Source organism: Alosa pseudoharengus, unplaced genomic scaffold (assembly GCF_046254945.1).
Source record: "Alosa pseudoharengus isolate Yale_2024_CS ecotype anadromous, Long Island Sound unplaced genomic scaffold, YU_APseudo_1.1 YU_APseudo_1.1_scf_1, whole genome shotgun sequence".
NCBI lineage: Eukaryota > Metazoa > Chordata > Actinopteri > Clupeiformes > Clupeidae > Alosa > Alosa pseudoharengus.
The window spans coordinates 32,689,819-32,703,718 of NW_027468564.1; the positions used below are offsets into that span (position 1 = coordinate 32,689,819).

Here is a 13,900-nt window from a genome sequence, read left to right on the forward strand (position 1 = left end):
TGTTTGACCGTGATTTAGAATGTGGGGCAACGCCCCCGTTTCTCTTAAGTGCCCAACCACAGGTGATTAGGAGATGAACAGCTGTTGGTAATTGCCACGCCAAATCACAGACTGTTTAAAAAAAGCAAATGAACTGGAACAGTGCGTGTCTGATATCCCGTGAACTCTGCTTGTTGTAGCCCTGTTCCCCACGTTTATTGTTGGGTAGTCGCGATTGTCTTATGTGTTTGCTACGATCGTTGCATGGATTATTGTCTGCTTGTGTCAAAGCCTGAAGTTGCTGATGTGCCGGTCCTGCCTTCAATCCGTTGGCTGCTGTGTGTCCTCGTCTTCCCCTCTGCTGCGCTAAGATTGCTGCCGTCCTCTGCTGTGCTGTCCGGAGCCTGCCTTGTCCGTCCTGGATCTGTGGTTTTGTGGAGCGCTGTTCAACAGGACTGGGAGTCAGATTCGTCTGCTCCCAGTTTATTGGTGAGTGACGTCCTGTGTCAGGCTATGCTGTCTTCCCTCGTCTGAGGTTAAGATCTACGTCTCACTAAATCGGAGTGCTCCAGACTGTCTGCCGTAGTCATATTCCCATATATATATATATAGCCTATGCATATTCAGTGATTAATTTGGTATTGCACGATTGTTGCTCTTCTAGTGTGGTGCTGTGTTTGTTATCTACGGAGATACTGGCGGCCTTCTCTTTGTTTGTGTGAGTGTTGTGCCGGTGCGTGTGAGTGATTGACAGGTGGCCTGCTGTGTAGACGTCACTGCCTGGTGTGAGACGGACTTGTGTTAGAGGAACCTCTTATGGACTGTGGGCTCCTAGTTATGAACTCCAAGTGGACTTTTGAATCTGATGTCTAGCTTTTAAGCTTGAGTGCGTGCGTGTGCTTGGTGTACCCCTTTTTATTATTGTAATCAGAGATTGTAATAAATATATTTTTATACAAAAAATTGTTGTCTGGGTAAATCTGATGTGTTGCTCCCACCAAACTAAACGAACTTGTGAATAAAATATAAGATTATTTTATTTAATAGAGTCCCAGCTCTCCAATTGGGTGGCGTAGTCGAGCTACATTGCTTGTATCACATGAACATGGTCAGGGCCTGGGATCCTCACTCTTAAAACCCACGTTTCACTTGAAATTGCCTACACAAAAAAACACAGAAAGGCTCTGTGCTTTACCTCAGTAGGATATGCGGAGAATGGTCTGAAAGTGACTAAATTAATGGAATAATAATGACTAAATTAAAGTGAATAATACCCACATTACATCCTATATAACATATGAAGAGTTTATTTGTAGAAATGGATACAACTTTTGTGTGTGTACACACTTTGTTATTTGCAACATTTTCAGTGAATCGTGGGCAGTTTTATAATTGATGCCCCTGGTATCTACCACCTAAGAAAGGACTATAGGTCACATTTGTGCATGTCATACGAGAATGACTTCCCATTAGTTGTAGTCTCCTGTTTACCTTCAGATAAACCAACTGATGTCATATTCATAACATATTTATTCATATTAACTTATAGGAGAGGATCTGAATCTGCTGTCACGTACAAAATGAGACTGAGGCTACAGCAGTGTTTGACCGGTAGGGGAAGTGAAAGTGTCCAGTTATGCTCAGCAGAAAACTGGCCATCAAGTCACATGTGATAATAACAAGGGTCTGTAGAACACATAAAACCTAAAATGACATTCCTACCCAGTTCCCTGTCACAGCAGTCCTGAGTGTGAGGGGAAGCTGCCAGATCTGGGCCTCATCAGGGCCAGCTCAGGCCCAGAATCAGCCTCTCGGCTGTCTGATTAGGAGGTTAGGAGAGAGTCCCCTGATATATGAACGGCAGTAAAAACATACAATATACATAACAATAACAACACCTTCTCAAAAGTTCAGATTTTTCTGAATTGAAGAGTCTATACTGGTTTAACATGTGACTGCACAGAATACTGTTAAAAAACATTCACACAAAACCAGGCCGAGTCAAAACCACAGCCTGAGCCTTCCTGTTGTTTTGCACGTATTGTACTTCCTGTAAAAGAGACTTGCATCACAGTGCCTTAATGCCATTTTAAGAAGCTGCTCTTAAAGTCGTTTGCTGCGTTCTCAGGGAGAGCTGGTGAGGGACTAAGGGGCATTCTGTCTGGACACTGAGGTAAGGTGGACCACGGCCTAAATGGTGATGAGTGTTGATGATTGTGGACTCATTGAAATGCTGTGTTGGCTGCTTTACAAACTCCAGATTGTCTGTGTACTTGGTGGTGGACATTTATTCAGACATGTTGTCTAAATGGTATTGAGTGTTGAGTGTGGACTCATTGAGATGTGTTGGCTGATTTAAAAATGTCAAGTCAAACAGTACAGTGTGCTTTTCTGTGTTTCCAGATTGTCTGTGTACTTCAAGATGATTTTTTCTTTATTTTTGTCGACAACTGCTTGTGCCCATATTGAGATGCACTTTCGGCTCAGACCGACATGTTGTCCAATATTTACACACCGTTTAAAATCTGTGCTGCAGGAATGTTTGCCTGGGGAAATGATCTAGAAAGGAGTCACTTGTTTAATCTGTTTTTGAAGAAGTTTATAGACCATGGCATTTAGCTGATTATAGATATACTTATAAAATGGGGTTTTCTGGTCCCTGATTTGATGTGCGAAATCACATTCAAGGCATTGTAAAACTTTCAAATTTACACATTTTCCGCATTACGATCTACATTATTTTATTGTGCCAGATTCTGCTAGAAGAAATATATTTTGCAACAGAAAACATATTATTTTTGACTTAATACATTTCTTGTTGCTGTGTCTTTATTTGATGATGTATGTATGATGAGGTGTATGTATTAATCATTTTAGAAAAGCATCAAGCATTCCCTCACAGTATGCTTTGCATTCCCTTACAAATTCAAAACTATTGCCAGGGAATACGTTTACCAAGGAAATGAAAAAGTTGCTAAAACAAATGCACCATGACACTTTGGGGGCTTCATACTGCAGTGTGTGTGTGTGTGTGTGTGTGTGTGTGTGCGTGTGTGTGTTTCTGTGTGTCTGTGAAAAGTGCTTGACATTGTGAAGGGGCCACCAGACGCCACTGGCTGATGGGCAGAATGAATGTAAATTCCACAGAATCACAGGACACACTGTTAAAGAAAGGACTTTGGTACGATGTTGCGCTGAACGCCACAGACCCAGTCAACGTATTATTAAAAAGATCAGATATTAATCTTGACTGAAATGTATTCTTAAAATACACCCAAAGCTGAAAACCCTTGACAAGGGGACATGAAATTAACTGTCAGAGCTACGTGACTACATGCACAGACTATGTGACAGTATGAACAAAATGAAAGCAAGCATAAAACCACATCCTTCTTTTTTGTGTATGAGTTTGTGTGTGTAACCTAAAAGTAAAGCTATTCGTGACTATATGCACAGACTATGTGACAACATGCACAAATCCAAATGAAGCATAGAAACACAGCCTTCCTACTCGTGTGGAAACACTCTGAGATTAAGTGCATAGCAAATAAGTATAAGTATATATACTCTTTTGATCCTGTGAGGGAAATTTGGTCTCTGCATTTATCCCAATCTGTGAATTAGTGAAACACACTCAGCACACAGTGAGGTGAAGCACACACTAATCCCAGCGCAGGGAGCTGCCTGCAACAACAGCAGTGAGGGGTTAGGTGCCTTGCTCAACGACACTTCAGCCGTGTCCTACTGGTCGGGGTTCGAACCGGCAAACCTCCGGTTACAAGTCCGAAGCGCTAACCAGTAGGCCACGGCTGCCTGTATCTGCGTAAGTAGAAAAAAGACAAGAATAAATATTTAATAGAGATGAACCGATTGCAATTTTCTGGGCCGATAACGATTTCCGATTTTTCATAGAGTTTGACCTGCCGATACCGATTTTAGCCGATTCCAATTTAATTTCTTCTAACCATTTTACAGCACACACACAAATAGTTATTTTCTATATTTTCTTTGATAGAACATGTTAATATAGACATGTAATCAACTTATCAATAATGAAATGGCTGTTAAAAAAAATGGAACTGGTGAGCAGACAGATTTTTCTTCAAGTCTAACTTCAGCTGCAGTTTCAAATTATGGATTAAGTTATGGAACACCCATTTTATTCTTCTCACATCCAATATCCAACTAAAGATATAAGAACAATTTTCATGATACATTTGAACATGCTACCATGTAGGCTAACATATTTTCATATACGTTGATGAATTTATGGGAGGGCGAGGGAAAAGTGGTAGTAGCCTAGGCTATCACGCAAACACAGGGGAGAAGTGCTAATAGCGATTAGGTGCTCCACCATATGAAAACAGTGCACGTCTGTTTTGCAGTGAAAAAATGAAATCCAAATTCCGGTTAAATGCATCAATTAGGCTATAGAAACTTTCAGAGACGGCTGATTCAGTATTCAGAGCATCAGTTTTCTTCATTGTGGGCTACTATGTCAAAGGCAACTTTAACGTTTGTTTGCCTTTCTAATAGGCTATCGTTTGTTCACTTTCACGACATCCACTTCTCAATCTGCTATACTAGGGTATTTTAAGGCATAGGCTAGCCCTAGTCTACGTGCAGTAAATAGTTCGAGTATTTTTTTTTAAGTGGAGTAGAACTAGGCTACTAGGGCTACTGTATGTCGCTGCTTGTTGACATCTTATTATGTAGCCTATGATCGCTAAACTTTGATTATTTTTAATGTCGCAATCAGTTATCTCCGTTCAGCAGCGCTTGTGGTTCAGCTGTGGGCACGCAATTCGCGGCAGTGAAGGGCGGTGATGAGCGATGTTTACGTAGCCTAATGAAGTGACAGCTTAGTAAATTCCACGCAGTAGGCCAATGGCAAAGCACAGCGTTTGCTGCATAGAAAAAAACTCAGTAGCCTATTAGCGCTTTCTTTATAGCCCTACATCCAGCCCTGAGTGTTGGCCTGGTTGTTAGCTTCTTCAAACTTTGCAAACTCAGCTGGGTGTTGTTACAATTGCGGCGCACGAGTGTATTTGACCAGCATAAAATCGGCATGTCTCAGACTGACCGGCCGGTCGCCGGTCATGGCCGATCACGTGAAAATCGGCCGATTCCGGTCACCAGCCGATCTATCGGTGCATCTCTAATATTTAAGCAAACATGGGCACAATAAAAGGCACAATAAATAAATAGATAGATACGTACTTTATTGATCCCCAAGGAGAAATTCAAGAATAAATAAATGTTTGGACTGAGAATCATGTGAGTGTTTAAATTGTCCTGGCTTTTTATCAGTCTGGGAAAAGACTTTTATGGTGGGACTTGAGAGTCACTGAAGGGATGGAAACCGGTGAAGCCTAGACAGGGGATTGTCAGACCCCACCTAACACAATTACATTGTGGCAACATTGTGGTCATCACAATGAAGTTGGATAACATGGTGGCTACTACGTATATTTGTGAATCTGGATATGGTGGTGACATCGTTCTGGACCATTCCTGTGATCCTACAGTTACGTTGTGATGACAGTAATCAAGCTTACACCTGAACATGTCAGTGGTGGGCAACACAAGATAGTCCAACCTGCACACACACACACAATAAGGGTAGTCACACACATCAGCAAGGGAATAAACACATGGGGCACAACCAAATAAAAGACAGACTATGCACATTAACAAATACAGGCAACTAGCTTGCAGAAAATAACTATTTCATAGCCTATTATATCACAAATAAGTTTGCTTGTTGTACCATTTAACAGAAATAGCTGTTTTCCTGAAACCTGACTCCTTTTTATCTGATGTCTGAAACCTGACTGATAACTTTTCACTTGAGAACTTTTTGTCTGACTCCGCTTCTTCCGACAGCGGTTTTCCTGAGACCTGAATCCTTTTCATCTGATGTCTGAGACATGACTGTGTAACTCCGTAAACTTGACAGCGGTTTTCCTTTGACCTGATGCCTTTTCATCTGATGTCTGACACCTGACTCTGACAGCTGAGGATGTCCTAAAATGTACACTGTAGTCCCGGGTTGAGTGTGTGTTCAGCCCAAGTCACTTCCTTACCACCGTTTTATTGTTTACTTCTGTCAGTATGTTTTGTTGAATATGGATATTTACAAATAAATGCTGAATTTTAGCCAGGGCTATTTCTCTTATAGCATGGATTTTCATAATGATGGGTAAAGGGCAGGAGTCGATGAGGTCTAGTCTGTTGGATTAGTCGCTGGTGAGCTCTTTGATTTGCTCTTCCCAGTTACCTTCTATATTGAATTTATGGCCGAGGTAGGTGTACGTTTCACGGCATGAATAAACACGTATTGGTTGCTGTAGCAATGTGAATGTAGGCGGTTTGTCTGTTTTTGTGGAGTACCACACACACACACACACACACACAAGCACACACACACACACACACACACACACATCACATGCACATGCACACACATACACACACCTTTCAAATTGACATACAATTTAAGCAGTTCATCAATCCATTACAGGTTTTGCCATTTACAGTTTTTTCTGAATGCTTAAACAAAACTTAGATTCTTATAGCACAATTTCTAAAACTATTAATACGTATAGCAAAACCACTCACTGAGTTCGCAAAAGTAAAAGCACAACTCACTGATTTACACTCAATTTCCAAATGATCAACATACTCCTATCAAATCGATACACATGTATGGCTATTATTTACACTATTTTTTTTCAGGATCCTGCCTGGATGGAGTGACTTTGTGCCACCCTGGTGGCCATTTTGTGTAGTGTGGGAGACCAAACGAGGATAAAGTAATTACAAAAGTAATTTATTAACGTAAATAAGTAAATAATAGAAAAAAGCTAGCCAGTATAAATGCAGTGGTGAGAAGATAAGAATGTGGTGTAAATCAGTCAAATATAATTAACTAGATGTACCGCATAGCGGTACAAAATATGACCGCCGCTCAGTCCTGTACATCCATTCAGCGAAAATAAATCATATTAATGAATTTGTCTCCATCTTCTACTCCATCCCCCACTCTTGAAACTTTTGTGTATGCTTGTTTGGAATGTGTGTTTGCACACATTCCGCACACAGAGTAGCCTACTGGCACTGTAAAGGTGAATAGATTTGTTTCTGGGCCAAAATTTGTAGCATTGTTATAAAACCTTTAAAATCTCTACACAATCACAAGTAGGGCAGTTCATCACAGTCCATTCATTGAAACTGGACTGATGAAAGGTACACCTGTAGCTACATTGTATTTGGGAAAAGCAGAAGGTAGCAGCATAATGTATTTATTTATTATTAAACAAATCAATCCCTGTCAGTTCCATGCAGTTTTCAACAGCTATCAAGAAGAGAGGTCATGTCATGGATTTTTGTAAATGTTTCTTCTTCTACATATGCATAAGTTTACTCATCTAGTTCAAATGATATTCAGCTTTATTTTCAATGCACAAATTAAATACCAGTAGTCTAAAACAAAATGCCGTTTTACCCAGTGGTGCAAATAACTGACATGTCCAAAAGGGCCTTCATGAAATGCGTTGCGAGAGTGTTCATACACATTTTAACGGGCAAAGTTGAAGAGCTACTGTCCATTATTGTTTGTGCAAATAATATGCTGATTCATGTTCCCTTGCATTTTGCAACTATGAGGTCCATGGTTAAGCTCAATCTTTTGACGCAATCTTTTGATTTTCACCCAGCCTAGTCCATGGTAGGCGCCTGATAGAAATATTGTTTAATTTTGCGATTGAGATATCCACGCACTGGCGCCCCCCCTGCGACGTGTTCGCCCCCTGGTTTCAGAGCTATTCTAAATGCAAAAATGCATAAAGGAGTTATGACAAAACCATGACTGTTAACAAACTATAAGCTATATAAGGTAGGCCCTATGCTAGGCCTATTACACAACACTTTTCACTAGGCTATGCTGGCGACCCAAATAAAATGGAACCAATGGCTTACACGTTACAGTATCAAGCTGCCACCTCTTGGCGAAAAGTTAATTTTGCATATCAGTAATAGGGCAGTTCCAGCGTTATGGATGTGACAATTGGACTCATATTGGTAAACAAAATGCCTTAGAGTGGGGGCAAAATTAGTATCAGTGAATTAATTTGCATAACTTTTAATGTAACCTCTGTCCTCTGAATACTGAGAAATCCTCAAATTTCATATAATCAATTTCATCCTAAGAATACAAGGCATTTTATCAGCGTTATGGATGTGACATGAAATGGACACACTTTTGTGAGAGATTACAGGTTTTCTACAAACTCTGTGAATTTTGAAGGAAACTGCTGAAACTATGATATATGTACCATGAAGGAGACTTGAATGAACACAAAAAGTGTGTTTTTGAAACTATGCGTCATTTTCGTAATGCATTATGTAGGAAAAACTGGCGTTATGGATGTGACGGTTTTACGTTATGGATGTGACATGTCTGAACCAGTCCTCGTCAAACTACACAAAACACATAATTAAGTAGTGAATTTTGATATGAAACAATTGAAATAGTAATCATGAAAAACTAGCGATGAAATGATTGCTTCCTCAGTGCCCACTAAGATCCACAGGAAAAATCCGGACAACAAGTCATTTAAAATATAAAAAAAAAAATTATTTTTTTCTTTTTACTGTCATCAATTTTGGTCAATGATTCCCGGGTTACTGAAACACCAGGGAACATGAAACTTGGTGGCCACTCCCCTAAATAACTAGCCCTACCTGAACCGTTGCACCCAAGATGACAAAATATTTATGGTATGTTAGTCTCAAGAGCCCACATTAACCTAACCCATACCCACTCATTTGTGATTTGCACACATAAAGTACATGCACGCGCACGTGCACACATGCACACACACGCACATGTGCACACACACACACACACACACCCACGTACAGTCGCACACATACAGACAGGCAAGCACACACACACACATAAACACATACAGACAGGCAAGCACACACACACACACACATGCACAAATACCCACCCACATGAATGCAGATACATAAACACACACACACAGGCACGCATACGCATGTGGGCATGCAAACACACACGCACACACACACACACACACATAAACACACAAACACAGGCACGCATACGCACATGCACACACACAGACACACACACACACTCTTATAAACAAAAGCAAACTCACATATGCACACATTTACATGCACATGAGTTGCAGGAGTAGGAGATGGAGACAAATTGACTAGCGTGATTTATTTTTGCGAAGAGAATATGCAGGACTGAGAGGCGGTCATATTTTGTACCGCTATGCGGTACATCTAGTTTATTGCTGCCCTTACTCATGTTACTCTGTGGGTAGCTGTAGCTACAAAGGACCTGACACTTCAAATGCTGTCATATCGCGTCACATTTAAAATTAAACTGTGTTAAGCAGACGTGAACGGCAAGCTGAACAGATCTGCAACAGAAGGAGGTTGCTATGTTAACTCCAGCTGCAAAGTCAGCCATCTTCACCAGCTAACACGATAATCCAGTTACTGTACAACATTAGTATGACAGTTACAGGAAGATAATCGCTCAGATTTTCGTGATTAGGCCACTTGAAAATAGGCTATGGCTAGGCTAATCACTGGAGGTATTTTAAATATAACCGCAAGCGGTGATTTACGGGGTCCGAGCAAAACGAACATGATGGCATAGCTTTTTAGTTTTACATATGCTTTGATTGTTTGGGCACAATTGTTCAAAAGAAACGTGATCGGATTTCGGTTATCGGATTTCAGTTACCGGATTTCAGCTATCGGATTGGATCAAATCTTGAAAATGGGTTGTTCAAAGGGAAACAAGGATCCTGAAATTGGATTAGATCACATAATCTATTCTTGGTTTTGATCTGGATAAAACCTTCACTTTGTGTCGTTCAAAACTTTTGAGTTGGATTGGAATAAATTTGATGCATAAAATTAGGATTACCCTGTGCTGTAACATTATAGTGTGCTAACCTCCACAACCCAACAGTATTCTAACAATACTTGATTCTACAGGACTATTTATTTGTTGTGGATAAGATGAAGGGTTTGATAATGGAAGGCAGTGTTTCCCACAGAATTGAATTGTATTTGTGGTGGTGGGTTCTGTGTCGGAGTCAATAAGATAAACAGCGTATAATTATACAGTTATACTTGCCTTGCACTACAAGTCCATATTGACAAGTAGCTGTAATGCTGTAATGTTATAGTGCTAACCTCCACAACCCAACAGCATTCTATTCTAGTATGCTAACCTCCACAACCCAACAGTATTTTAACACTAATGCTTCAGGTGGGATTTGAACTCTCAACATAAGGATGACCAGTACAAGGCATTATCCCACTAAGCCACTGTCAATCCTACATCTTTGCCAGTCACATTCACATGGTGAAAATGTGTATTGGTAAACACACAAGAAAAACTCCAAGTATGGAGGGGCGATTAGACATTTGTAGAGATGAACACTAATAGATTAAATATAAATATGATAGACTTAATGATGAAGGAAAAATAGTAAACAAAGAAGTTCCCCTATATGTCATAGAGTGTGTCGGCATTCTGATTATTGGCAACTAATGAGTGTGAATGTTAATTGCCTGATGTCATTCAGGTGCTGTTCAATGGTGTCAATCTTCAATAACCAATAGCATGTGCATCTTGAGCTTCAAGCTCTAGCAGGATTCGAACTCTCAACCTAACAAACACCAGCAGTGTGTAATGAGTGTGAATGTTAATTGCCTGATGTCATTCAGGTGCTGTTCAATGGTGTGACTCAGAAGGCTCAATGGTATGGAGTGATGACACGAAGATGGCAGGTTTCGGTGCAACACAAGTTAACTTTATTTGAGTTTCAATTCATCTGTTCTTTTGTTCTTTACTTGTATGTGTGCTGCATCAAAGAGGAAACAAACAGAAAATGGAGTAATCAGTGAAATGGGGTAAATCAGTACAGATCCCAACTCACAAACAAACCAATTGACATTTGAACAATAAACTGAAATCATAAGGCTATATAAGGTACAACTAAACAATACTTGACATCCCAAGTCAACCAACATCACCTAATCATCTCTCACATGGGACTCCAACACACCAAACCAACAAACAAAGACCTTAACTTTACACATGATGGCAGAGCTACTCTACAAACTGATAAACATCAAAAAAGTCATAGTGAGGGTGATTAAAGTGATGACTTACGTTAACTCAAAGACGCACACAGAGCAGGACACACTGGAGTGCTGGGTTGAGATGAACAAAAGAGCGAACTGAGGGCGAGCAAACAATTTATCCTGGTCTGAGCCCCTGCTCCGGAGCTACAGGGTTTCCCAGCGGGTAAACTTTGGAAAGATTTGCAAAGATTTGGAAAAGATTTTTGAAAGACTACAGTCTCAGACCCTCTCACATCTAAAGACAAGTAGTAGAGTTTTAAGTCACAGACTATGATTTTGCAATGACTAGGGATCTTGCAGGGTCACTATTTACAAGACTGCAACATGATTCCTTTAAATTATTACCCATTGTGCAATAGATAAACAGGAACTGAAAATTATAGCCTACTAAACTCAAAGTCGTATTTTCATGTTTCTGCAGCATTGTTTCATGCGTGACATCCTTAACCGATATAGAGTTGTTCTGTCAAGTGGAAGAGCCGACTAAATATGTATAAGAAATGACAAATATTATAAGAATAACAAATAAGTATGGGCTACAGCTTATAATTATACAGTAATACTTGCCTTGCACTACAAGTCCATATTGACAAGTAGCTGTAATGTTATAGTGTGTTATCCTCCACAACCCAACAGCATTCTTTTGTAGTATGCTAACATCCACAACTCACTAATGCTTCAAGTGGGATTTGAACTCTCAACCTAAGGATCACCAGTACAAGGCATTATCCCACTGAGCCACTGTCAATCCTACATGTGGGCCAGTCACATTCACATGGTGAAAATGTGTATTGGTAAACACACAAGAAAAACTCCAAGCATGGAGGGGCGATTAGACATTTGTAGAGATGAACACTAATAGATTAAATATAAATATGATAGACTTAATGATGAAGGAAAAATAGTAAACAAAGAAGTTCCCCTGAATGTCATAGAGTGTCTCGGCAACTGATGAGTGTGAATGTTGATTGCCTGATGTCATTCAGGTGCTGTTCAATGGTGTGAATCTTCAATAACCAATAGTATTCGAGCTAGAGCCTAAAGCACTACCGGGGATTCGAACCCTCAACCTAACAAACACCAGCACTAGGCATTATCCCACTGAGCCACTGACAATCCTACGTATTGGGTAGTCACATTCACATGGTGAAAATGTGTGTTGGTAAACACACAAGAAAAACTCCAAGTATATATTTGACAATAAAATGAAGGGCTTTCCTGAAAAAATACACCTGAAAACTTTTGGATATTCTGGGGCAATTAGACATTTATAGAGAAGAACAGTAATGGATGAAATATAAATATGATAGACTTAATGATGAAGGAAAAATAGTAAACAAAGAAGTTCTCCTATATGTCATAGAGTGTGTCGGCATTCTGATTCTTGGCAACTAATGAGTGTGAATGTTAATTGTCTGATGTCATTCAGGTGCTGTTCAATAGTGTGAATCTTCAATAACCAATAGCATGTGAATCTTGAGCCTAAAGCTCTAGCAGGATTCGAACTCTCAACCTAACAAACACCAGCACTAGGCATTATCCCACTCTGCCACTGACAATCATACAGATTCAGTAGTCACATTCAAATGGTGAAAATGTGTGTTGGTAAACACACAAGAAAAACTCCAAGTATACATTTGACAATAAAATGAAGGGCTTTCCTGAAAGAGTACACCTGAAAACTTTTGGATATTCTGGGGCAATTAGACATTTATAGAGAAGAACAGTAATGGATGAAATATAAATATGATAGACTTAATGATGAAGGAAAAATAGTAAACAAAGAAGTTCCCCTATATGTCATAGAGTGTGTCGGCATTCTGATTCTTGGCAACTAATGAGTGTGAATGTTAATTGTCTGATGTCATTCAGGTGCTGTTCAATAGTGTGAATCTTCAATAACCAATAGCATGTGCATCTTGAGCCTAAAGCTCTAGCAGGATTCGAACTCTCAACCTAACAAACACCAGCACTAGGCATTATCCCACTCAGCCACTGACAATCATACACATTGAGCAGTCACATTCAAATGGTGAAAATGTGTGTTGGCAAACACACAACATCAAGAAAATTCCTAGCATACATTTGACAATAGAATTAAGGGCTTTATAAAAAAGAGTACATATCTGAAAATGTGCACTGTTAATGGTATCCACCTAATGATGGTTGTATGGTTGTTATCCAAGAAAAAAAAATTACTCATATAGGAATATAGGTGATATAGGAGAAATGGGCTGAGTGGTCGAACTTTATTGGCCTATATCTCTGAAATGGAACAACGTATCCAAAATCTTTTGATAACTTTTGTGAGGCTTTGTCTAAACATTGTCTGTGAGAATTTTGGTGAAGATTTGATAATTTTTGAAGCCTATGAAACTTTTTATGATGTTTGGCTTTTCTCTGAAATTGTGGCAAAAGTAAACATTTTTAGAGTATAAGACCAGGGTGAAAAAGATGCATCTGAATGTAGAGATTAATATGATGAAAGAATTTTGAGTCTAGGTGAATCTGGTAAGGAGAAATAAGCGTTTTTTGACAAGAGCGCCACCTTTGGGTGCAGTACCCCAAATTTGGGTTATGGGTAGTGGGGGGTACTGGTAACAATACTTGAAAATGTCAAGTTTCTAGGACTTACGGTTTATAGGAATATAGGTGATCTAGGAAAAAAGGCCTAAGTGGTCTAACTTTATTGGCCTATATCTCTGAAATGGAA

The 13,900-nt window shown here is 39.7% G+C and overlaps 1 protein-coding gene across 2 annotated transcripts in view; it reads left to right on the forward strand.

Moving 5' to 3' along the window:
- Positions 1 to 2,062: 2,062 nt before the first annotated feature.
- Positions 2,063 to 13,900, forward strand: part of LOC143125409 (NACHT, LRR and PYD domains-containing protein 3-like) — a 68,162-nt gene continuing 56,324 nt past the window's right edge. The window contains exon 1 of one of the 2 annotated variants that reach the window (XM_076286855.1): positions 2,063 to 2,152. The gene's annotated coding sequence lies outside the window, so the exon portion shown is untranslated. Of the gene's footprint in view, positions 2,153 to 6,600; positions 6,795 to 13,900 lie in introns of those variants that run through there. The other variant, XM_076286864.1, reaches the window with a different exon arrangement.